General features: G+C 36.5%; 1 long non-coding RNA gene across 5 annotated transcripts; it reads right to left on the reverse strand.

The window, feature by feature from the left end:
• Positions 1-1,875: 1,875 nt before the first annotated feature.
• Positions 1,876-20,762, reverse strand: LOC144304177 (uncharacterized). Of its 5 annotated transcripts, XR_013371127.1 has the most exons (5): positions 20,452-20,762; positions 19,990-20,088; positions 19,743-19,873; positions 12,324-12,406; positions 1,876-2,070 (listed from the first exon to the last, which is right to left on the reverse strand). It is a non-coding gene; the product is annotated as an uncharacterized LOC144304177 (long non-coding RNA). The 5 variants fall into 5 exon arrangements; XR_013371131.1 differs by lacking the exon at positions 19,743-19,873; XR_013371130.1 differs by lacking the exon at positions 12,324-12,406.
• Between the last annotated feature and the right edge of the window lie 4,613 nt (positions 20,763-25,375).

Consider the following 25,375-nt stretch of genomic DNA (forward strand, 5'->3'; position numbering starts at 1 on the left):
CTTTTGAGCTCCAATTCATATTTATAATATCTTTTTGGATATTATTATTTAGATGTGTCATAGGCATCACAAGTAAATAATTTTATTTTTAATCTCATTTTGTCCATAAAATCTATAAAGGTTTTTCTTATTTTGATTAAATAAATCAACAACCTCCATCCTTCAAAGTCTTCTTTGTTTCTTGTTTATTCCTTCTATCTAATTAGTCACCAATGTTTTTTCCTTCTACTTAAAATAATTTTTGCACCAATGTATGCTTTTTCAAAACATTAGATCTTGCCTTTGTGGTAAAGTACTTTGCAAGGATGTTGTAATTGGTCTCCTACTTCAGCCATGTTCTCCTTCAAAAATCACAGTGATAACCAATTTAATCAAATCCATAAGTCTTTTTGCAGCTCTGACCAAAAAGAAAAGAGAGAGAGAGAGAGAGAGAGAAAGAAAAAGTTCACACTCTCAACCCTCCCTTGTTTGCATGATAATGGCAGAAACTAATATTTTCACCATTCTCCAAATTTGCCACAGCATCTAGCACACTTTCATGCATTTACTCTTACTGACTAAGGTATTCTCTCTGACTTCTTCCTAGTCATGAATATCTATCTACCTACCTATCTATCATCTATCTATCTATTATCTATCTATCTATCTATCTATCTATCTATCTATCTATCTATCATCTATCTATCTATCTATCATCTCTCTATCTAATATGTTTATTCATATATTATCTAATTACCTAGCTAGCTAGTCAGCTATGTATCTATCTAAATGTCTATTCTTTGAATCTCAATACAAATGTGATTCCCTTGTCAAGCCTTGCCTATCCCCTCAGCCCCTGGTAGAGTTAGTTGCTTCCTTCTCACTATTCTCTGTTCTCTATTTTGACATCATAGATGCTTTAATTTCTTCTTCCATCATCATTTTACCCCATTTTAATGTAACAATCGTTGGTATATGTTTGAAATATTAATTATCAGACACATTAATAACTATCACCATAATAATAATATATGCTTTAATAATAATAAATATTAAATAATAATAATAAATATGTATGTATTCATATGATATCATATGTATTTATTTATTGGTAGGATGGTCAAAAGGGTTTGACCATGCACTAATTTTATTGTTTGCACTGCCTTGATAAATCTACTCTTTTAATGAATTTTATCTGCACCAAGCTGAAAAAAATACATGCCAGAAAAACTAATCCACAAGTTATTTCATAGTAATTTGCGTTTATCTCACCTTTATATTGCAAATACTTTTTTTGAGGTTTCCAAGTATACTGCAAATTATTTGAGAGAGGAAATCACCAGTTTTGTTCATCTCCGTCTTATTTATACCTCAGCACATTGACTAGCACATAGTAGGCTTTCAACAATAAATAGACCCAGATTTTTAAAAAGCCTCTGACTATGGAATCCAGACTGAAAAGATTGTATGATGTAAAATTATAAAAGGATAATGAGTTTCTTTTAATAGTTTATTTTAGAGATGGGCCACTGAGTTGAATAGACATGGTGGAATAAAGGAGCTTGGGAAATAAGACAGATCTATGCAAAGAATCTCATTAAGTGTTTAATCAAAATTTCATGATCTGTGTAGGGAATTGAACAGACTCCCTGCGAAGTCATAAAATTAATTTGAAAGGGAATTAAAAATAGAGAATCATAGTGCTGTGTAAGTGATTTTGTGTCTTATAAAGCTCCCTAAATGTGTTTATGAGCTGAGCATCCTGTCCTGAGCTCATGAAATAGGAAACAATGCATCAATCTTGGCATTTCTTGGTATTTGAGATGCTTAGAATTATTATCTCATACTCTTGGCCGTCTCAAAGGAAACAACACAGAAGTGTATGTTTTGGTCAAACTTTAATTTTCCAGAAGACTGAAAAATTCAATCACTATCTACCCAGATGCAAATCTTGTGTTCTTTTTCTTTGATCACAAAGAGTTCATTCTTCTGGGCCTGGGTCCACTGTGATGGACAGTGTGGGAAGGTGTGATCCCAAGAGTATTTCAGCATTTGCTTCACATTCATTCTCTCTTCTGTCAACTTTAATTCCTGGGAGAGATCATTGTGTAAGTTTCCCTAGCTAGTTTCTGTCTTTATTAATAGTGAGTAAAAATAATGAAATGCTAAGTAAGATTATAAAAATATAGTACCTGTGTCTCTATGTGTAAATTCTTTAAATTCTACCATTTTGGACTATAGAAAGTATACTATGGAAAATCTAATGAGTATACACTGAAAACTTAATTCTGGAAAACTGGACAAATTGATGTCAGTATAAAATAAATGGTACTATATATTAAAATAATAGTGTTTAAATGCTAAAAAGTTGTCACATTTAAAATTAGTATTCACATAACTAAAATGATTTATTACACACATATTTGATAATATAACCAAGATTTCAAAAAACTGACATGTGGTATAAATGCTAAAGAATAGTTCAGTAGCAACAAAGTCAGGCCTTTAAAGAATACTTTAAAATTTGACTATGGGAGAGACACCCAGGTGGCTCAGTGATTTAGCATCCCTTTGGCTCAGGATGTGATCCCGGGGCCCTGGGATCAAGTCCCACATCAGGCTCTCCACAGGGAGCTTGCTTCTCCCTCTGCCTATGTCTCTGCCTCTCTTTCTGTGTCTATCATGAATAAATAAAAATAAAACAAAACAAAAACAAAAACAAAATTTGACTATGGGATTATGACCACAGGTTTTCAGCCTTTTATTTTTAGATGTGCTTTAAGCTGAATTTGAGTTAGAGAAAGATAATACACTAACAAAACAATCCAATGAAAATGTTTGGAAGAACAATGTTGAAAAGATTTCCCACTAATTCTCAGGATAAAATAATAGAGAGAAGATCCACGAGGAGTATTTGTTTCTTGAGATGACTGTGCATCGGAATATAGGTATTTATCATTGTAAAGTTGAAATTATAGAAGGAGTATAAATTGTCTCAAAGTATTAGTAGGACATGGTGGAGGGAGCACTTGGCTACACTATGAACACAGAAAATAAATATTTATGAGACCAAACTTATTAGAATGGGTGGCTCCCTTGGCTGTGTAAGATACACTTGCTCCTTCTTCTCCCATCTTTGCTTAGACTTAAAGGTTCTGTCTATTTGATTTCCAACTCCTTCTTACAGTCTGAACTAATGCTGCCTGCATATTTTTCCCCACCCGATGGACTCAAGCTTGGTTTACTACAAGGAAAATTATGTAATGAACTTCTGTTTATCTCATTAACCACCGCTCCCCACCCCCATGCAGGATCAGCCCTAAAATGTGGGTAGATCACACTATGTCCGTGTCACTTCAGCCTGACCCAGTATCTTCCTGCTTACATTTTTTGGGGGTAAGAATCTCACAGAGCACATAACTAAGTCTCCTCTAAGTTATCAAATATTCATCTCTAGGGCAAATCATGAGGTTACTGTGGTAGAATGCATTTGGAAGTTATTTGAGTGAAAACAAAGGCCAGAAGACATATTAGACCAGTTGGCTGAGTTGGATAATGTAATAAAAATACAGGGATAGGGGATCCCTGGGTGGTGCAGCGGTTTGGCACCTGCCTTTGGCCCAGGGCGCTATCCTGGAGACCCGGGATCGAATCCCACATCGGGCTCCCGGTGCATGGAGCCTGCTTCTCCCTCTGCCTGTGTCTCTGCCTCTCTCTCTCTCTCTCTGTAACTATCATAAATAAATAAAAATTAAAAAAAAAACAAAACAAAATACAGGGATAGAGGCATGTACCTAATATATAAAAGATACAGGGAAGTATATTGAAGCCAATATATAGAAAGATGGCTTTTGGAAGCCTCATTCCATTTAAAGTAAAAACTCCAATACATTATTGACTTTTCTTACTAATAGATTCATTTTCTAGAAGGTGATGGAAGCAACTAGAGATTGCTACTTTGAAAATCATTGCAAGAAAAAATGAGGTGATTTTTGGTGTTTAAACATTGGCAAAAAAAAAATCAAAGGAAGATTATATACAAGGTATAGTCTGATATGTGCATTGGCCTTTAGGAAAGCAGCTTCACAATATTCACAAAAAACCCCGTAAGTCTATGTTCAGCAACTTAAAAGAAGGAGGTGATTCAAGACGGACAGAAATCTCTAAGAAAACAAATTCTTATAGTCCAATCATAAATAATCCCCTAGAAAAGAAAAAGAAGATGACTTCTAAAGAAATCAGTATGGCTCTATGGGGAGTTATCTAGGAATGCACAAATGATGGAAGAAGAGGCATATTTCAAAGGAAGAATATAAAGAAGCATTCTAACCAGAAAATTCATTACAAAAATATTAAAACTCAGAATAAGCTAGGGTTTGTGAAATATACTGAGGACAACAAAAAAATGTCTATTTTTCTGCTTTGAATGAAAAAAGACGATAAGGAAGGATTAATCATGGCTCTGATGTGATGTTAAAAGGGAGAAAGGAGAACAAGCCAACGTTTATTTTACTTCTACTTTCCATATGAAAGGCAATGATCTTCAAAGTGTCCAGGGTAAAACTTTGCCAAGAAGAAATGAGGCTCAAGGTAGACAGGGAAGGAGAAGTTAAACCTATGTTTATTGATATCTACTATATGCCATGCATTTATTCAGAAATGACTTTTTTATAAATTTACTGCACGTATTCATATGAATTCTGGATATATAGCAATGAATACATTAAATAAGTGCCTGAGATCAAGAAGCTTTGATCACCAGTGAAATTCTATACACACGTAAGAATTTAAATTTTATATACTTATAGGAATTTAAAAGGTATCATTACATTTATAGAAAAGGAAATCAAGGCTAAAAGAAGGCCATTAAATTGCCCTAGGTCATAAAGCATATTTAGTATGGACACTAGAATGGGAATCGAATACAGAGAAGTATTTTCTACTCTTTATCAGGTGACTCCTCTTTTATAGAGAGTCAAAGTTCATAAGAATTACACCCTAGGGTGCAAAACAAACTACAGGTTATAGTCCTAGAATATTCACTATCATTCTGCAAAATCTACATGATAAATGAAGACTGAGGCATAGTTAGAAAAATTTTAGATGCAGACAATTATAAAGAACAGCTAATACATTGTATTTCTGAATAAAAGTGCAACTTAATTTGATAGGTCAAATGAACAACATGAAGTTTAACAGAGAAAATACACAATTTAGGCTCTAAAAATTAAATATATATTTTTTAAGATTATTTATTTATTCATGAGAAATACACAGAGCAAGGCAGAGACATAGACAGAGGGAGAAGCAGGCTCCTCAAACGGAGCCCAGTGTGGGACTACATCCCATCCTGGAACTCTGGGAACACGACCTGAGCTAAAGGCAGATGCTCAACCACTGAGCCACCCAAGTGTCCCTTAAAAAATTAAATATTAACAAAGAACATAGATATGTGGCTTAACATGACTTCATATAAGAAGTGTTCCAGAAGATTTTAATTATTACAAGTCCAAGTACAGAAAACAGTATAAAATGGCTTTTTATAAAGATAATGCCATCTCTGCATTGTTTCTATTCATCAGAATGACCACACAAAGTATATTTTAAGTAAGACATTGCCATATTAGAGTCCACCCTAAAGGGATCCATATAGAGATTGGAAAGATCAACTAGTATTTCAACCCCTTCTGCATCTCTAGTGCCTAGCTGCGGGCCTAGGACAAAATTGGTGCTCATAGATATGTATTGAATAACAAGTCATGGGCATAATGTAACAAGTGGCATATTTAAAGGAACAGGAAAGTTTCATCTAAAGGAAAGAAGGTTTTACAGGGCATTAACAGCGCCCTTTCAGTAAGAGAGAGTTTATCATGTAAAAGATAAATGAGATTATTTTCTGGTAGTTCAGGGGAAGTTAAACACCTCCCCCTACCACCTCTGTTGTGGTAAAATAAAACCTTTGAAATGATTAGAGGTATCCACAAGTGGAAGATAGCTTTTCTAAGTGGGAGCTCCCTGTTGCTGCACGCATTAAGGAAAGATCATCAAATTTAAAGGAGATGGTGGGTATCTGCTGCAAACAATTCTAATGGAAAATTTCTCTGACTTTATGTATGAATGTTGTTGGATTTTTCTTTATTGTTTCATAAAGTTTCTTATTTTCTTAGTTCACTAGTCCTAAAAGTGTTTCAGAGTTAGCTTTAAAATGCTTCATCTAAAGAACAGTAGATTTAGTGTTTAAACCCTCTAAAGTTCAAAATGGGTTACTGTTTTAGTTGATAAGTAAAACTGAAAGAAAATTAAAGGGAAGAAAACAGTGCCTTCACTGTCAGAACAATATTTAGAGCTAAATGGATGACCTTGGATGAAAACGGAAGTTATAAGCAATGCGATGGCATTTTAAGAGGAGTGAAGTATCATAATGAACCACAGTAACTGCTAGAGCTTCCAGAAGGCAGGATGTGGCTTTCTCTTTGCTGCATCTGCTCCCTCTGCTTCCATCTTAGTCCTCATGGTACCTTGTAATCACCAGCAATTTATCCATGTGCCTCTCTTCCCCAGGAGACTGTGAGCTCTGGGGGGGTAGACATGCTTTCCATCTGACCCATCATAACATCCTTAGCGGCTAACGAAGTGTTAAAGTATTAAATTCAATAAATATTTGGTGACTTGAGTGTATGGATAGATTGTGGAATCCTTACTGTATTAAAACCCAGTATCATATATTATAGGGAGCATTTTTATTTTGGGAATAGTTACCACTTTAATGGAAGGATGCTGAACCATATATACTTTAAATGGTAGTGAAGCCATTTAAAGCTCTGATCTTTTGATTTTTAAAACATATTTGTTTACTGATAATTAGATTATTCTTTATTACTGTATTATTAAATTCCTAACTTTTAGACTATTTTTTTTTTAAGATTTTATTTACTTATTTAAAACAGAGAGAGAGAGAGAGAGAGAGCTCAAGCCCAAGTGGGAGGGACAGGCAGAGGGAGAGGTAAAAGCAGGCTCCTTGAGACACGGGGCTTGATTCCAGGACCCCGAGATCATGACCTGAGCTAAAGGTAGACACTTAACTGACTGAGCCACCCAGGCACCCCCAAACTTATTATTTTTCTTTCATTTCATTGCTAACATCAAAAGAAGTGTCTGAAGGCCTCTTATCATGTAGCAGTGATCACTTATGAAGCAAAAGAAAACCTCATTCACCCATTCACCAAACATTTGCTAAGAAGTTGTGCTAAGATGATGAAGATAGAAAAATAAATGGAAAACTTAATTTTGGAAGCTCTTGTACATGGGAGGAACAAAGGTGTAAATAGATAATTATACCATGATAACAGCATATGAACAAAAGCTGGAGCACTCGTGGAGCATATCTAAATTTAAATAAGGCAGATATATCAGGGTATATATGACATAAATAAATATATATATTTATTATAAATAATACATAATTGATTGAAGGGAAAAGGAGCATAGGAAATTTTCATCATGTATCTCCAGACAATGGGTGTTGACTGTCCATTGCCGGGTTTGCTGGAAGTAGAAGTAGAGAGTAGTATGTAATAAAATGGTGAAAAAGAGCTATAGTTATTACTGGCTTTTGCATAGTGCCTTGCTGACCATTAAGTTAACAAAACTCTGTATTATCACAATTTTACAGATGAAAATCTGAGGTTAAGAGAAGTTAAAGGATTAGTCAGATTTCTTGGCCATTAAATGATACAACTAGAATGGCAGCCCAGCATTTAATAGTCCTATTAAAGTCCATTTAATAGTCCTATTAAATGCTAGGCTTTTCTTTTTTCACTCTTGCCTGAAGAAAGGGTCTTCAGAAGTGCTTAACTGACTGAAATGGATATTCCATGCGTGTATCTATTTTCTATAAAATTACTTTGAGTTCAAGGATTTTATGCATAAAAAATACTACCTAAATGTGACAGATTTTACGTGACCACATTAATTCAACACAGAAACACCATCTTCTGCCTTCCACATCCTTCTCCTTACCTACCTGCAAAATAACTCAGGAATATTATTCAAGTTGGAAGCACACAGCCTCTGTTAACATTAACAAGAAAACCTATCTTCAATGTCTTTTTCTTTCTTTTGTTAAAAAAAATGTACGGAGTAGATGAATAGCTTAGCTTCTTTTTAACACAGGGATGGTATTCTAAATTGATAGTCATGACAGATCTGTTCTTTAGTCTAAAAAATAATGGCATTTTCAAGGTAAGTTGCTGTCACATACTGATTACCTGAACAGAGATGAAAATAACAGGAACCCAGATTATAAATATTCTTGCTTTTGAGTTCAGAGGAATATTTGTAGGAGGATGGAAATTTTGACTGGAATCATAGCAAACTCCAAACCTCTTTTTCATGTACAATTTCCATTTCTGAACTTTCAAATCTCTTACCAGGAAGTTTTTGGGTTTATAAACATAAGTCAAATTGAAATTAAATTATCTGTGCTTCAATATTTAATGTCATAATTATCAGCTCTGGTATTAACATAGGCTTTAGAGTAAAACAGGAGTTTTAGCTTTCTGCTTCCACTCATTACACTGTCACTATGAACTTGTTATTTCAAATACTATGCTTCACTCTTCTCATTTGTGAAAATGGAGACATTAAAATTTCGGACTTTTTTAGAAAGATTTATTCATTTATTTGAGAGAGTGTGTGCAAGTGAGCCAAGGCTGAGGCAGGGGGAGGGGCGGAGACAGAGAAAGAATCTCAAGCAGAATCCCCACTGAGCTTGGAGCCTGACATGGGGCAGATGCAGGGCTTGATCTCATGACCCTGAAATCATGACCTGAGCCAAAATCAAGAGTTGGATGCTTAGTGGACTGAGCCACCCAGGGGCCCCTAAAATTTTGGACTTCTATAAAACAGGTGAGATGATCTTCATAAAGTAATTAGCAGAGTAACAGACATGTTAAGTGCTCAATAAATACTATCTATTGTTATTGGATTCTAGGAAAAAGATTTTCTCAAAATTTGTTTCATTGTAAGTTTGTTAAAAATGTTTGATGGATCAGATAGTTCTGTGGGTTAAATAATTGTGTCACTAGTGAATGAGTTATAAGATCTGAATTTGCCTTTCCTAGTTTTGTTTCCTAGATCATTTAACTTTTCTTTGTTACAAAGTTGCCAGTGCTAGAAGAAAATGATAGTATCTGCTTATATATAAGAATTTTAAATCCAGAAAAGATGACAAGTATTGTCAATTGTAATTTATTTATTTTACTGAAAAAGAGGTGAAAAAATAGAAACCATAGAAGTTTAATGGCAGTATGAATTAAAAACTAGCAACAAATTCCATTCTAGTTTATGTTTTTGGTAGGTGAATGAATTGTAGACAAATTAGAAATAACACATTTGGTACCAAGTCTGACTTTTACTTTTATAGTAAACTCTCTGTCCACATTTGGAATCTTTATTTAAAATTATATTTTGGTTTACAGTTGACCTTTCCAGGCTTATATAATCAATCTGTTTAGTGGCCTATTTATAGGCCATACTATATAAATATACTATTTATATAGTATATTGGGCACTTGGAATGGACCATTTTTAAACACTTTTCCATTATAAAGAAAATTATTTTCAGTAATATTCATGAAATGAAAGGAATAGTAATAATTCCAAAAAAGAAGCATAGACATAAATATTTTGTCACTGAACTTAGTATACTTAACTCTGCAAGTGGAAACAAATTAATTACATGCTATAATTAAAAAAACAGTAATTAACACTTTTAATTACATTATTGCATTAAAAAAAAAAAAACAGAACAATGACATATTTGTAAGTGCTCCCAACGTGTAAACTCTGCAAGTTATAGATAATTTGCAAATAGAATGATGAGCTGAATCAATAAAGTTCTGTTTCCTTAGCTATATAGTTACTGGGATCATGCTTATTTAAGCATAGGCTTAAATGTAGGAATTGTATACCACAAAGACTGGATCATCCTACTCAGTACTGTCCTGGTGTGGATTCATATTGGCTCAGTAGCTATTGTGAGCATCTATTCCCACCTCCTTGCTCAGTGCCATCACACTGGCAGTTTGAAAGTAGTCATGGAAGGCATAGTATACCAAAGAAATCTGGAAGTACAATAATTCAAGGTTATTTCTTCAGGGATCCATTTGTTAAACATTTGCCTGTACATCACAGATCAACTCTACTCAGACAGAGCCCAAACTATTTCAAACTGTTGAGGCAGTACTCTCAAAACAATGATCTGTAGTAAGTCCACAGAGTTGGGAGCCAAGTGCATGGTTGGCGGTCCCTGAATTAACTTTCACATAGAAAGCAACATAACAGGAGAAACTGTTTAAAATATATATCAACAAAAGATCATTTAGAATTGTTGGCACATGTTGATAATAAAAATCAGAGCAACTGTAAATTGGTTTTATTATTCCTTCAATTTTTATTTTTAACTCTACCAAGATATAATTTACTTGTGTGTATTCAAAGTGCACAATTTGCTGAACAATAACAGCTGTATGCTCTGTGAATCACCACCACTATCTGTGAACAAACATTTCTATTTTTCTTTTTTTTATTTTTTTATTTTTATTTTTTTTAAAGATTTTTTTTTAATTTTTATTTATTTATGATAGTCATAGAGAGAGAGAGTGAGAGAGGCAGAGACACAGGCAGAGGGAGAAGCAGGCCCCATGCACCGGGAGCCCGACGTGGGATTCGATCCCGGGTCTCCAGGATTGCGCCCTGGGCCAAAGGCAGGCGCCAAACCACTGTGCCACCCAGGAATCCCTCTATTTTTCTTTTTTTTAATATATTACTTATTCATGAGAGACACACAGAGAGAGAGAGAGAGAGAGAGGCAGAGACACAGGCAGAGGGAGAAGCAGGCTCCATGAAGGGAGCCGGATATGGGACTCTATCCCGGGTCTCCAGGATCATGCCCCTGGGCCAAAGGCAGCGCTAAACCGCTGAGCCACCGGGGCTGCCCAACAAACATTTCTATAATCCCCAAGATTCTTTTTGCCCCCCTGCAGTGGCTATTTCCCATTGTACCCCCCACAGCCCTAGACCGCAACTGATAGGATTTTTGTCACCAAAGATTAATTTTTATTTTCTAAAAGTTTAAATAAGTGGGGTCATATACTACATACTCTTTTGTGTCTAGCATTTTCTCCACTATACCGTAGTGATTTTGAAACTCACTCAATGTGTTACATTTATCAGTACTTTATTCTTTTCCTTGCTGAGTACCTTGCCATTGAATGCAAATGGCCCATTCATTTTGATTATCCATTCATATATTGATGGATATTTAGATTGTTTCCAGTTTTGGGGGCTCTTGTGCACATCTTGAGGATGTGAGCATATAGGCTTTCATTTCTTTGGGGTAAATTATTAGGAGTGGAATGTCTGGGTTGTATGATTATGGTTTGCTCTTTTGAAAAATAGAAAAATTTTAAAAGTGGTTGTACCATTTTGCATTCTACTGGCAGTGTAGGGCCCTTCCAGTTTCACTTAGAAGTAGCAGTTCACTGTCTCCTAGCAGTGAAGTAAAAGTCACACACTCTACTAGAGCTTGGTGAATCACACAACTTTCCCAAAACAATTTGTATGGTTCCTTTTTGCCCAGTTTTGTAACACATGTTTATGGTAGCTGAGATCTGAATCAGCTCCACTATATAAATCATATGCTGAGAGTTGGGAGGAAGTAGTTCTCTAAAGGGAAACTGAGGCACTAGGATGATGGACTCTGGGAGGCCAAACATGAGCATAATTCTACTATAGAATTCCATCATGTACAGAGAATTCTGCTAGAAATAACAGTATTTTAAACTTAGAAATGCATAATTACAGGAAAAATCCATTTTTAGTTGGAATAATACTGCAATGAAACACAGCACCTAATAAGCATATGTGCAGAACATTTAACAAAGAAACTGATGGGTGGGTGTTGGTTAAAACATATTAAGTCCATTGCTTTCCACTCCTTTTTTGTTTGTTTGTTTGTTTGAAATTCATAGAAATCTGTAAGGCAACTGGGCGTACTTGCTGAAGGCAGATGGTTGTGTTCTCTCACTTGGTAACATAGAAGGCTGGAGAAGGAGGTGCAGATGGCCAGATGGGGGAGGCTTTAGAAATGTGTGTGAGGCCACTGCTAACTTTAGGGATCATAGAATTTACATAAACCTAAAACTTTTGGAATATTGGTTAACTTGACAAATGATGTTCTCAAACCTTTGAACATGACTGTTGATATTCAACCCTGGCCTTATAGAAGAGGCAAAGAAGGGAAGAGAGGAATTAATTGACATTCCCATTTTTCAGCTGCTTACTATGTTGGGTCAGTTCTCTTTGTGGGTACAGAATCTGATGTTTTCTTGTCCCATTTCTATTCTTTATAAGCTGTTGGTGATTTCTGAAAGTGATTTAACAGTAATTTTATTGACTTTATAGTCATACCTTATCATTACTTTCTATCCCCCTTACCTTGTTCATCTGGCTATATATACATATATTCATATACAATTTACATATTATTTATGTATATATAATATATTATATATTAAAGCACATAAATTTAAAAGTGTATATATATCATATATTAATATATAGTATACATATTATATAAAATAATACATATAGTATATATAAAATATTATATATAATATATATACTTTTAAATTTATGTGTTTTTTATTGTCCTTTTCTCTCCTTCCACTCACTAAAACAAAATCTCCATGAGGGAATGCTATTATATTTATTCTTTTCACTGCTGCATTTTCCACCAAGAAAAATTCCTGGTATGACTACTTTAAAATTTTTTTTTGTTATATATTTCTGATATGTTTTTGATGGGCAGGGGAGAGTTAAAGATGAGAAAAGAACTTTACTTGACTTATTTGGTGGTATACCTAAGCGCCAACAATAGTACTCAGCAAACAGTAGTGTCTTAATAGCTGTTAGTTGGAAGGATGCTTCAGTGGTTGAGCATCTATCTGCCTTTGGCTCAGGTTGTGAACCCAGGGTCCTGGGACCAAGTCCTGCATCAGATTCCCTGCAGGGAGCCTGCTTCTCCCTCTGCCTATGTCTCTGCCTTTCTGTGTGCCTCTCATGAATAAATAAACAAAATCTTGTAAAAAAAATAACTGTTAGTTGGATGAATTAAAGATACCCATTCTTTAATCCTTCTTTGTGAAGGAGACAATGTTAACTGTAGAGTAGGGAAAGAAAGCAGAGGTAATGGTGATTTGAAACAAATGGTGAAGATTCGTGGTTTTTTTTTTTAAGATTTTATTTATTTATTCATGAAAGACACAGAGAAAGAGAGAGGGGCAGAGACACAGGCAGAGGGAGAAGCAGGCGTCCTGCCAGGAGCCCGATGTGGAACTTGATCCCAGATCCTGGGATCACGCCCCCAGCGGAAGGCAGTTGCTTAACTGCTGAGCCACACAAGCTTCCTCAAATGCTGGAGATTTGTAATAATTATTGTGGGGAATTGCAAAAGTAGCCAATCAGAGACTGCTAAAAGGATTTCCCAGTTGAGGAAACACTGTATTTGTAGTCATCAAAGTTAGCATGACTATATGAGTTCTTCCAACAGTGCTCAGCTATCAAGGACAAGGAAGTAGATGGTTTCATTGACCTAACATCCCCATCCTCTAAAATAATTGATCTCCTATTTAATAGAAGCCTCTGTGATATGTCATGGGATACAGGCTGGATAGGAAGAAAAGTTAAGTGCAAGGGGATGGGGGAGACTGGACCAAAAGATGAGGGTATAGGAATTAGAAGACTCAGGAGAGCCCAAAAGAAGCAATATTGGGGGAAGTGAGAGATTAAAAATATGGTGAATTTTGTCACAGAATGGGATCTCAAAATTTATCATCTAGGAAGTATTCTAGTTTGTAGGTGATAAGATTCATCCTGAGACCAATGTGAAATGTCAGCATGAAGTAGGATGGTTTTGTTTGATGTTTGTGAGGCATGGGGTCTGCGTGAAGAACACCAAGGAACAGAGAACTAGGTTCTAGTTGGGTCTTTAGGAGTCATGTAGGAGAGGGGACTCTGGGTCATATTCACTATCTCAAACAAGGGTGAAAAATGCCTGAGAAGTTTATACTTGATGGACTTACATCAGGATAATAGGAGTGGGATGAGGAGTAGGTAGATAGACAACTAAAGATTTGTAACAGGAGGAGAGTAACCGATAAATGTCTCAGAAGTGGTAATAAGGGACTAAGAGAATAGACTTGGGGTGGGTGGGTAGGAAGCAAGAGAGCCAGTAGTAAGCTATTGCAGCTATATAGAGAGACATTAATAATTTGGACTAGGGCAGTAGGAGGTTTTGACCAGGGCAGTAGTGGTGAGGAATTGTCATTTAGGGGTAATTTTTTGAAAATACAGTTAACAGAGGTGGCTGATGGAATTAGATGTAACACATGAAGCTCCTTGATATTTAGTCTGAAAAACTGGATGAATGTTAATACTAGGAGAAAAGGCAAGGCAAGGAGTCATTTTGAAGGAAAACAAAAGAGTTTCATTTGGGCTTTATAAGTTTAGGAAATTTATTTGACAGCTCTTCAGACATTAGTAGGAGTGTTAGGAACCTGTCAGCTGCTTTCATATGCACCCTGTCAAGTTGTTATATTTTCTTACTGATTCTATGAGATGGGTACTAATGTTATTCCAACATAACAGATGAGATTTAGAGAATTAGTGAAACAATGCCTACATCATGTAGTTAGAAAGCCTCAAGGGCAAAATTTGAACCAAGACTGTTTAATTAGAAAGCGCTAATTTCCAAACACCATTTTATACAATTGAAAATCCTCCTGATCAAGTGGATTCAAGTTATATGATATCTGAAGGATGTACAACTGGAGGAGGCTTCTTTAAGAAAAAAAAATTACCACTATAAAATTGCTTATAGAAGTAAATATTTAGAATGAGAAAATAAATCATAATAAATTGTACCCTTTAAAAGCTGTCCAATACCATCAAGATCACAAAATATAGAAAATTAGCATAATTCTTGAAACTTAACATGTGAACACATTTCTATAATATTTTCCTACATTTTGCTGCATATTCTTTGATCATCTTTCAAGACAAAGGTTTTGTAATGCCATTTGCCATAGACAAAAACTGAAAAATTAGTTATACATCTTCTGTGATTAAAAATGATCAATTTTTTTTAAATTTTTTTATTTATTTATGATAGTCACAGAGAGAGAGAGAGAGAGAGGCAGAGACATAGGCAGAGGGAGAAGCAGGCTCCATGCACCGGGAGCCCGATGTGGGATTCGATCCCGGGTCTCTAGGATCGCGCCCTGGGCCAAAGGCAGGTGCCAAACCGCTGCGCCACCCAGGGATCCCAAAAATGATCAATTTTTAATCATTGATGGTTGAGAAAAGTTTCTTTCAGATTTATAACTTCCTAACAGTAATACTATATAAATGTGTAGGATTGTTTAGGAATTTATTTGGTAAATCTGAGACAATATTCAAGCTTGGCAATAACATATAACCTGGTGACACACTGTTAGTCTCTTTCTAGATCTTTCAGGGACCCATGCAGGGCTGAGACCCCATGAATCCATTTCTGGTACTGGTTTCTCTCCAAGCAATGAGCCGAAGGAGCGACAGGGCCAAGAGGTTTTTGCTGTGTGTGGTGTAACATGAGATTTACCCTTCTGAGTAGCCAGAGAGGGGATTGGCTCTCTCCTAAGGATCTCACTGATGGAATTATCAGTTCTCCAACTGTGAGGTGAGAGCCAAGGGGTAAAAAAGAAAAACATTGATGAAAATGATCCTTTTCACAAATCCTCAGCAATTCTGTTTTAAAAAATACTAAAACTGGCATTACTTTTTCTATTTCTCCTCCCATGAGTCAATAAAAATAATCTATTAGATATTTATCTTGCTAAAGTTTTCTTGTTTTAAAAATATCATTTTTGAAAGCTAAGTGTATGTAGAAGTGGTACATATTTTCTTTATGATTAACTAATCAATAATGGAAAGCCTTGCCATGATTATAGCCCTACTTGAGCACACTGTCATAAAATGATGATTGAGCTTGAATGGTGCATGGTTTTCTTTCTTCACTCAATTTTCCTTTGCCTGAATTAATTACATGTTCAGGACCCTTTCTGCTAGTGTATAGCAGCTGTGAAATGAGAATAAACTAGTTCACTTTTTTGTATCCTTGGAGTGAAAGGTAGTGGAGGCCTGGAATAATCATTACAGAGGAGTGACTGTTTGTCCTGGTTGGAAAAATATAAGGAATTTAAAGAAAAAGGAATAGTGTGAGTTATGAAAAAAGTCAGGAAATTAGTATAAAAAAGTGGTTTCTGGGATGTTTGGAATCCCATTAAACCCCTTTTCACTTCCATATTTTAGTAAGCTATAAGGTATCAATGGAGACACCTTGATTCAATTTTAACATGCTTAATGTAATTTCAGAATTCAACATAAATAGTATGGGCAGTTCCCAGCAGCCCAAGGCTCAGTGTCACTCTTTAATTGATATTTCAGAGTTCCCAGATTCAATCTCCCACCTGCTCAAATCAGCAGGAAGCCCAGTCTGATACGTCACAAATTCCCAAGGGTCCCTACTGTCCCTAGCTGCTTGCTGATGAATCAAAAATTTCAACTCATTCTAGATGCCAAGGGAGTCCTCCCCACCCCCCGGGCCATCTCCCAAAACCCCTGGTGTACAGATAAGCATGCTGCTATTCCAGAGGCAGGAAATCACTGAGCTCACCGTAGTTGGACTCACAATGTCTGTCAGTGCACCTGGGGATGCTCTGTGCGCCTCGAGCTGCTTCTGACATGCTTGGCTAAAAGAGTGGGAGGAAGGGATCCCTGGGTGGTGCAGCGGTTTGGCGCCTGCCTTTGGCCCGGGGCGCGATCCTGGAGACCCAGGATCGAATCCCAGTCGGGCTCCCGGTGCATGGAGCCTGCTTCTCCCTCTGCCTATGTCTCTGCCTCTCTCTCTCTCTCTATGTGTGACTATCATAAACAAATAAAAAATTAAAAAAAAAAAAAAAAGAGTGGGAGGAAAAGAGGATCCCTAAAGTAAACTGTGGCATCAGCAAACCATAGGCCTATATTCCAGGGCGATAATAGGCACTTGTGAAAATGCAATCTTAAGAATTTCAATCTATTTTTAATAAAAAATCTAAAATCATAAGCTTTAGGTACATCGTTAGGTATAAAATTGAGTGCTTAAAATGAGGAAACATCATAACATGTTACAGAATGCTTGGAGATTCAGGTCCCTGTTTTTTATGATTCATTTTAGGCAATTTGCCAGAAATACTTCATAGTAATAGTCCTTTAGGACAGTCTGGCTTACTTTCCCCTCATTGAACATTTTAAACTTTGAACAACTCCTCCACAATCCCAGGGGCCTGGACAAGGATAGGTCTGGTCCCTTCATGATAAATGCACCTCTGCCTACATAGATAGCATTGCCTCTGGGTTCATTGCGGATTACCTGGGGTTCCGTCCAAACCAACTGAGCCTGACATTTGGATGCCTTGTGCATAGCTACCACTGAGGTTGTCTGTACCTGCTGGAGTCTGAGTAGTGCTCAGAGATTTGGCTCACTTAAACCATTGCCTCTTCTTCCTCACTTTCTTAGCAGAGCTGGTCCTGCCAATGAAGCCCAGGCTACAGTGATTTCTCGAGCTTTGAATGAGAATATGACTTTTCTTTTAGTCTTTTTCTAGTAAAGGGCCCCTTTGACAAAATGAGCAGTTCCACCTCCATGGACCACTTTAATTTTATTCAATTGTATTCATATTTCCTATCCCTAGTAAAAGACATGCAACGAAGAGTTCCCCCCAGCTCCAATACCCTGCTCCTCCTGCTATGCAGTTCTCCTTCATGTTATTGTTTTCTGGGTAGCATTAAATAAATATATTTTGCAAAAATAAACAAATCTGCATATATATGTGATGATGTTAAGGTCTTCCCTTCTTTTTTAACATATTAGAATAATTTAATTTATTCTGTTATTATACAATTTGTTATAAATCTCTGCTGAGAATGATCTGAGTACAATGCTTATAGGAGAGCTGGAAAAGAAAGAAGTCCTTAGACATCTTTCTCTACTTGTTCCATATTGTGTGGGATAATCTGCTTTCCTTTTCTTAGCATTCACCCAGCATGACTTTTTTCTTTTGTTTTAGCATAGAATTTTGCTTTGTCATCCAAATTTGAGTTTAGTCTTATTGAATTTGTTGATATAACTATTTTTTTTCTGTTATACTATTTCAGATGTCTTCTTTTTTTCACAGCTTTAAATATAATTTATAGACTCCCTGTGAGTCCAATGGTGGTATATGGGTTGGAAGTTTCTCTGTGCTAGTTATATTTCTCTTTGTGTTATTAAATATACTCAGCCATCTTTACTCTTTGATTTGTTACAAAAGACATCAGAATATTTACATTTCCAACTATGGCTAATTTTTGAATTGCTGCAGATTGTATTATTTACATTTCTATCTGATCTCATAACCTTAACATTTATTTCAGTCTTTATTCTATGGTTGAACAGATTCAGTGATCACACAAATTTCTTTGATGTGGCTTCTCCAGTCATTTCTCGATTGGGTAAATCTTGCTCAATGTTAGATTCCTGAGGAACAGATAGGAACAATTTCCTTGGAGTCTTGCATTTGATATCCCTCTTAAATATATAGTTGAAATAGTCTTATTTCAGGAAAGTCTTAATAAATTATTTCTTTATATACTTGTGTTGTCTTCTTTTATTTCAATTTATTTTTCTGTAATTCCTAGTATGATACCTTGGATGTCCTTGGTTTATCTTCCATGCCTGTGAAAATGTAATAGAATGCCTATATGCAGGGTGCCTGGATGGCTCAGTTGGTTAAGCATCTGTCTTCAGCTTGGATCATGATCTCAGGGTCCTGGGATCAAGCCTCAGTGGGGCTCCCTGCTCAGCAGGAAGCCTGCTTCTCCCACTCCCTCTGCCACTCCCCCTGCTTGTAAAAGCTCTCTCTCTGTCAAATAAATAAATAAATATTTTTAAAAAATGCATATATATATTTATATATAATAAATAATTATAATAATTATATATATATATATTTTTTCTTTTTCTCTGAAGAAAAGAAACTAAAAAGGCAGTTGGCCAGGAGAAGCAAATAAATCTTCCTTCAATATTCATGTCTAGATTGTGGTCAGACATCAGCATGTGATTTAACCTTCTCTAGGTCTCATTTGAATTTGCACTGGAATGTGCAAAGTGGGTGGCCCTAGCTTGTTGAAGGCAATATAGGTTTTGTTTCTGTTGGAGCTCAGAACAGTCTTGGTCCAGTGTATCAAGTAGCAATAAGATTGGAGGGAAACCTGGAGCCCCTCAAAATTATGCCATCTACTCAAAACAGAGTGATATTTACAGACTTTGAAACATGAGTTTTAAAAAGAACTTTATTTATTTGCCATCCTGTCTCCTTATAAAACTTCAAAAAATTTTGAAAATGCTTTATGTTAAGAAACAATCTCTCAATGAATAGACTTCAGATTTTGTAAGAGTACACACTACAAAAGGGTAATTCCTTTTGGCATATTTCTGTCCCAGGCAATGAGAAAGAGTGGACCAGATGGTCCTTGAAGGAAAGAGTGTAGGAACTTCAAGCTTCAACATAAGTGATGTTTTGCCAAAAGGTGTAGGTTTTATACCAGAGAAATAATCATATTGTCCAATACATCCCTAATATTACCTGTTCAGATCAGGTCCAGGGCTACTGGAGGACAGCAGAATTAGCTCCACCCTGGATTCCCCATTCTTTGGTTCCTTTGAGAGTTCCTCTGATTTCCTGCTGTTACTAGGAAGATCCTTGCCAGTGACATCCTATAAGTCTCAGGCATAGGGACAGAAAAGGGGTACCAGATCCAAGACTTGCATGATAAAAAAGAAAAGGAATCTAAAGGAAGTGAGTAGAGCCTGCAAAGAATGCCAAAACATACCTCTGATTTAATTCTTCAGCTGCTCCGTGAGTTACGTATCTGCTGTTCTATAGATATCACACATATTTTCCTGTTTTCAGTGTTTCCTCTTTCCACTTTCTGTCAGAGATAGAGAATGAAATATTTTTCTCTGCACATAACTGCAATCAATTCTGCCGGTAAGTACAGATCTTAAAACAAAACTATCTTGACCCTCTCATAAAAGAAGGTATTTTCAATTGCCTGCTGATAGCTTGAAAGTACACATCATTTTTCATATGCATACCCCTAGTAATTTGTCATGTGTCTGGGCATTTCATTATCAGCGATATTTTACTATCTATCCATCTCTGCTCTTTCAAGTGCCTGTTTTTAACACTGAGACAATACACTTCATCCAGTCAAAAAAAGAACATTCCAATAAGTGGTGACTAAGAACATACGCTCAGATGTCAGACAACTTGGTTCAAATGGGCAACTTACTTAATCCTTTCTCAACCTTGAAGATAGGCATCATGTCAATATCCATCTCATAGGGTTGTGATGAAGATGAGATTCATAAACTTAACATTTATTGGACACCTGCTGTGATAACTGCTATGAAGAAAATGTGAGCTAAGGTAATCGAGACGGTAAGGTGCTTCTCTAGAAATGGCAACAGGGAAAACATCTCCTGGAAGGTTTTCTATGATCAGAGATCTGAGTCAAGTGAACTAAGAAAGCAAGTCTTGCAAATACGGAGGGAGATGAGGTTCCAGGCAGAGGAAAGAGCAACAAAAAAGTGCTGTGTTGGGGATATTATTGTCATGTTTGAGAAGCTGGGGGAATTGTGATATCATTAATGACATTGTGACATACTTTTCACAGTGTCTGGGGTCTAGAAAGTCCTCCATGAATCTTGGCAATTCTTCTTAGTATCTGAATCACAGGAACAGAAATATTTCCCCTCTTTTATTATCTTGTTTAATGTAAGAGGGTATAATTATGCCGACCATAGCACTAAGATTACATGCAGACTTCCTTGCTCTTTAAGCAAGCAGGTTTTCTGCTATGAAAAGATAGAAGCTGACTGAGTTTCTCTTTCGGACAGAGCAAGGAGAAATGATTTCTGACTGGCCCCATCCAGAAGTATTATAGGACAAAATAGTGCCTTTCTGAACTTGGACTGTCCATAATTGATGGCCTCAAGAAGACAGGTTGGAGGTGGTTGGGAAGAGCTATACTGCATATGAGTTCTAGAGAGTTCCAGGCTAAGAATAATTCACAGGCTACATGCAGATTGTACTGTGGACTGCTGCTTCTAATAATTTTGAATATTGTTTATCATGTAAGCAATAGTTATTGTAGAAAATTTATAAAATTTATTGTAGGTATTTATTGTAGAAAATTAAGAAGGTATAGACATAAGAAAGAGAGAAGAAGAAAAACTGGGGGAAGGAGGAGAAAAGAGGAGGAAGAAATTGTCTACTAAGCTACTGGCCAAACATAAATGCTATTCTGATTTTATTAGTTTTGAATATAGAGTTAATTGAAATATACATATCTTTAGTAACCTACTATGTTCACTCAACATCTGATATTTACCATGTTTTCATGGCCATAAATACATTTAACCACATCTTTTTTAATTACTTTAATTACTGTATGGGTATCCTTCACAAAGTTGAGCTATAATTTACCAACTTATTGTAAACTTATGATAATCTCCCTTTATAAAGTTAAGCATGTTATTTCTCTTCACATATAGCAATGTTTCCAATATCCATGGAAGGAGAGAACACATAATGGTAACAATCTCCCAGGAAATCAGTGGCATCTTCTAAACATGAGTTTGTAGACTAGTAACCAGAACAGCATCTATCTGCATTTGAAAATTTTATTAGGGACAGAGAGAGGGAAGTAAGTAGATGAGATGTTAGGACTCTTCAATTTGTCCACATGCTTAATACACAAATAAACTCTCAGACTCCTTGCAAAGTTTCAGCTATTTACTAACACACTTGGAGTGCACCTGTTCACAGAGTACGATGCACAGATGTTGCAAGGAGGGGTCCTTAAAGTATGGTCCCAAGACCAGCAGCACTGGCATCATCTCGTAACTTGTTGAAAATGCTAATTATCTGGCCCTGTTCCATACCTAATGAATAAGAAGCTCTAAGGATATGGCCCAGCAATCTGTTTTAGCAAGATGTACTAGAGATGCTGATCAAATCAGAAAACCATCGAATGGGAGAGAACATAATAGTTGTTTCCTGTCACTTTCAGTAATTAGACCTGTGACTTCCCACCAGTTACATCCTCTCAGCTTCAGTTTTCTTATTCATAATAAATCAAAAACAGAAGAAGCAAACAAATAAATATTACATTTATGATAGACTTGTTATAAAGATTTAATCACAATTTGTATGAAAGCAACTGGCTGTGCCTAGCATATGTTATACACCTTGATTCAAGGATTATCTAAGATTCTAATATCATTAGACTGACAGGTACTGGAAGACAAAGTGAATAAGTAAATATTTTCTTGGTCCTCATTTAGTAAGGGAAAAACTGCAGTTTTTAAAAAATCAATTAAATGTTGTATTTGCCTTGATAAAGTGTAGTTGAGGCTCAAGGAAGGGAGGGATTAATTGCGTTTGGGAAGGACAGGGAGGCAGGAAAGTCTTCATAGGAGAGAAAACCATGACCCACAGAGAGTCCAGAATAAATTAATTCTGGAAAGTGTGAAGAGGCCAGGGCTTGAGGACGTGGCAAAAAGAGGTCACTACATATCCATGAATGACACATGAATGAGACAGCAGAATTTCCTGCTACAGTGAGTGTCTGCCACAAGAGGAAGAGAGAGGTCAAAGAGGAAGCCACAAGTAATTAGAAGAGACAAAAATTTGGGAAAGAGGAAAAGATAAGATGAAAAATATGCCAAAGCCTAGAGGTCTTGAATGATCTTTATTTTTTGGTTCCAAGCAATGTCAGTTTCCCTGTTTTCTCTCTTTTCTTTTCCGTTTTTTTTTTTTTTTTTTTTAAGATTTATTTACTTTAGAGAGAGAGTGCGTAAGTGGGAGGGGCAGGAGAGAGAGAATCTGAAGCAGATTCCTTGCTGAGCTCGGAGCCCAACACAGGTAGGGCTCAATCTCATGTCCCTGAGATCATGATCTGAGCCAAAATTAAGAGTCAGATGCTCAACTGACTGAACCACCCAGGCATGCCAAAAACAACATTTTAAAGTAGTATTGATGGAGGAAAAGAAATCACAGAAAGGCTACATCACAGTTTGGGACCTAAGTGGAAAGGAAAAGGGACCTAATGAATTTTTTAATTTTTGCTTTCTTTGTCTCCTTCTAGAGCCTGTTTCCTGAATGACCAACAAGCTGCCAGCTTTGAGGAGGAGGAAAGTGGAGGAAGAAGGAAGATAAGGAGGATAGGAGGAAGAAAGGAGAGAAAGAAGAACATTTGGTGGAGCTCCTTGGGGATTCACAATACTTACAGCCAGACAGCCAGTAGCAGATTTTGAGATACGCTGAAGTAAATCATTTATTGCCTTTGAATTTCTTCAGATCCTTTGTGGCACATTATTTATGATTGAATTCTTCGTGCATAGTTATTTTTAATGACTTTTTTTTTCCCAAACTAAGCCCTTGATATCACTGTGCCAGCACAGCCCCTGTGAAAATTGACCACTTTGTTCTGTTTATGAAGGACTATAGATTTACAAATGCCAAAAATAAAACCCACAGAGTCCATAAAGTTAGATGTTCTTGGTCCTCTGCTACCTTATTCTACTTTTAAAATGTTTTCCCAACCACAGTCATAATCATGGTTTACTGCATTGCCCTAAAGATAGAGGCCTTAGAACATCCACTCCCTGTAACTCAATTAAAAGCAGTAGCTTGAGCCCTCACTTCTGCTCTCAGCTTTCCAGTCAGAACAGAAGAAATGATTATATTTTATGTAAATATTATGGGTGTGCATTCCATCTCTGTAGCTCGGGGTTTAAAATTTTCCACTTTAGAAGGTATTCACCACTTTCCCTTGCTTTTCCCAAACATGAAATAAATCCTAGAGAATAAAGGAAAGTTAGTTTAGACACCATAATGCTCAGTTGCAACATAATTAAATTGCATGCACATAGTCACACTCAGGGAGAGCCGGGACGTCAGCTGCTAATTTGCCACCAAACAAACATTGTCTCCGGTTATTTTCCAGAGTCTAGGGTGGTAACTTTAGTAATTGAAGAGGGGAATAAACAAAGTTAGCATGAAATTATAGTCTGACACAATCTTAAATTCTGCATTTTAAGATCTGGGTGAGCTCATCTGTCATGAGGCCTAAAATAAACAAGCATTCAAGATGGAAACAATAGTGTAGTTAAAAGTCATCGACAATAGTGAGTCAAGTGCTCAAGGTACCTTCTGCTTGGGGCCATGTGAAATTCTGAGGGGTGAATCTGTCTTCCTTTTAAGACATGAACATGTTTAAACAGTCCTGACAACAGACACACAAAAACACACCTACTTTCACTCTGTTACTAAAATGTTGGAAAATCATCATGTTGATAGAATATAAAACTTACAACCCATTTTCTAAGCTACAAGGTAAATACCAGAGGGTTCAGGCTTTTCAAACCTCCAGGTGATTAGGAAATGGTGGGAGGAAATGAAGTGGATTGTCTCACTGGATGAACAGCAACAGATCAAGGAACAAGGCCAAGGAACAGATACCAAGGAGTTCACGAGCTTGCCTTCTTTCCCATCTCAATAAATGAAGATTCCTGTTGATCTAAGGCTCAGACCAAAAAGTTAAAGTTACCTCTGACACCTCTCTCCTCTCATCTCCTGTATCTAATCAAGCTGCAAATTCCATGAGCACTGACATCACCCTGGTACAAATGACACTCATTGTCTTGCCAGTTTTCTTATTCCCATAGATTTTTAATTGGTTTTCTTGTTCCCACCATTGTCCCTCTAATCTATTTTCAACAGGGCAGTTAAGTGATATTGTTGAAATTTAAGCCAGACCGTATCAATGACTACCCATCTCAGAGTAAAATTCAAGTTGTTTACAGTATTCTAAAAGGCCCCTCTGGGTCAGGCCTTCTCTTCCTCCAGATGTCTTCTCCAGTCATCATGCCCACTCCCTCTTGCTTACTTGATTCCAACCGGTGAGCTGCCTAATTGTCACTCAAGTCTGCAGGGCTCACTCCTGCCTCAGATCATTAGCACTTGCTATATTTTTCTGCCTGACGTGCTCTTCCTTAGATATCCCAAAAGTTCTCTCCTTCACCCATTATAGATCTCTGGTCAAAAATATTTAATCAGGATGCCTGGGTGGCTCAGCAGTTGAGCATCTGCCTTTGGCTTAGGCCTTGATCCCAGTATCTGGGATCGAGTCCCACAGTGGGCTGCCTGCG

Source organism: Canis aureus, chromosome 33 (genome assembly GCF_053574225.1).
Source record: "Canis aureus isolate CA01 chromosome 33, VMU_Caureus_v.1.0, whole genome shotgun sequence".
NCBI lineage: Eukaryota > Metazoa > Chordata > Mammalia > Carnivora > Canidae > Canis > Canis aureus.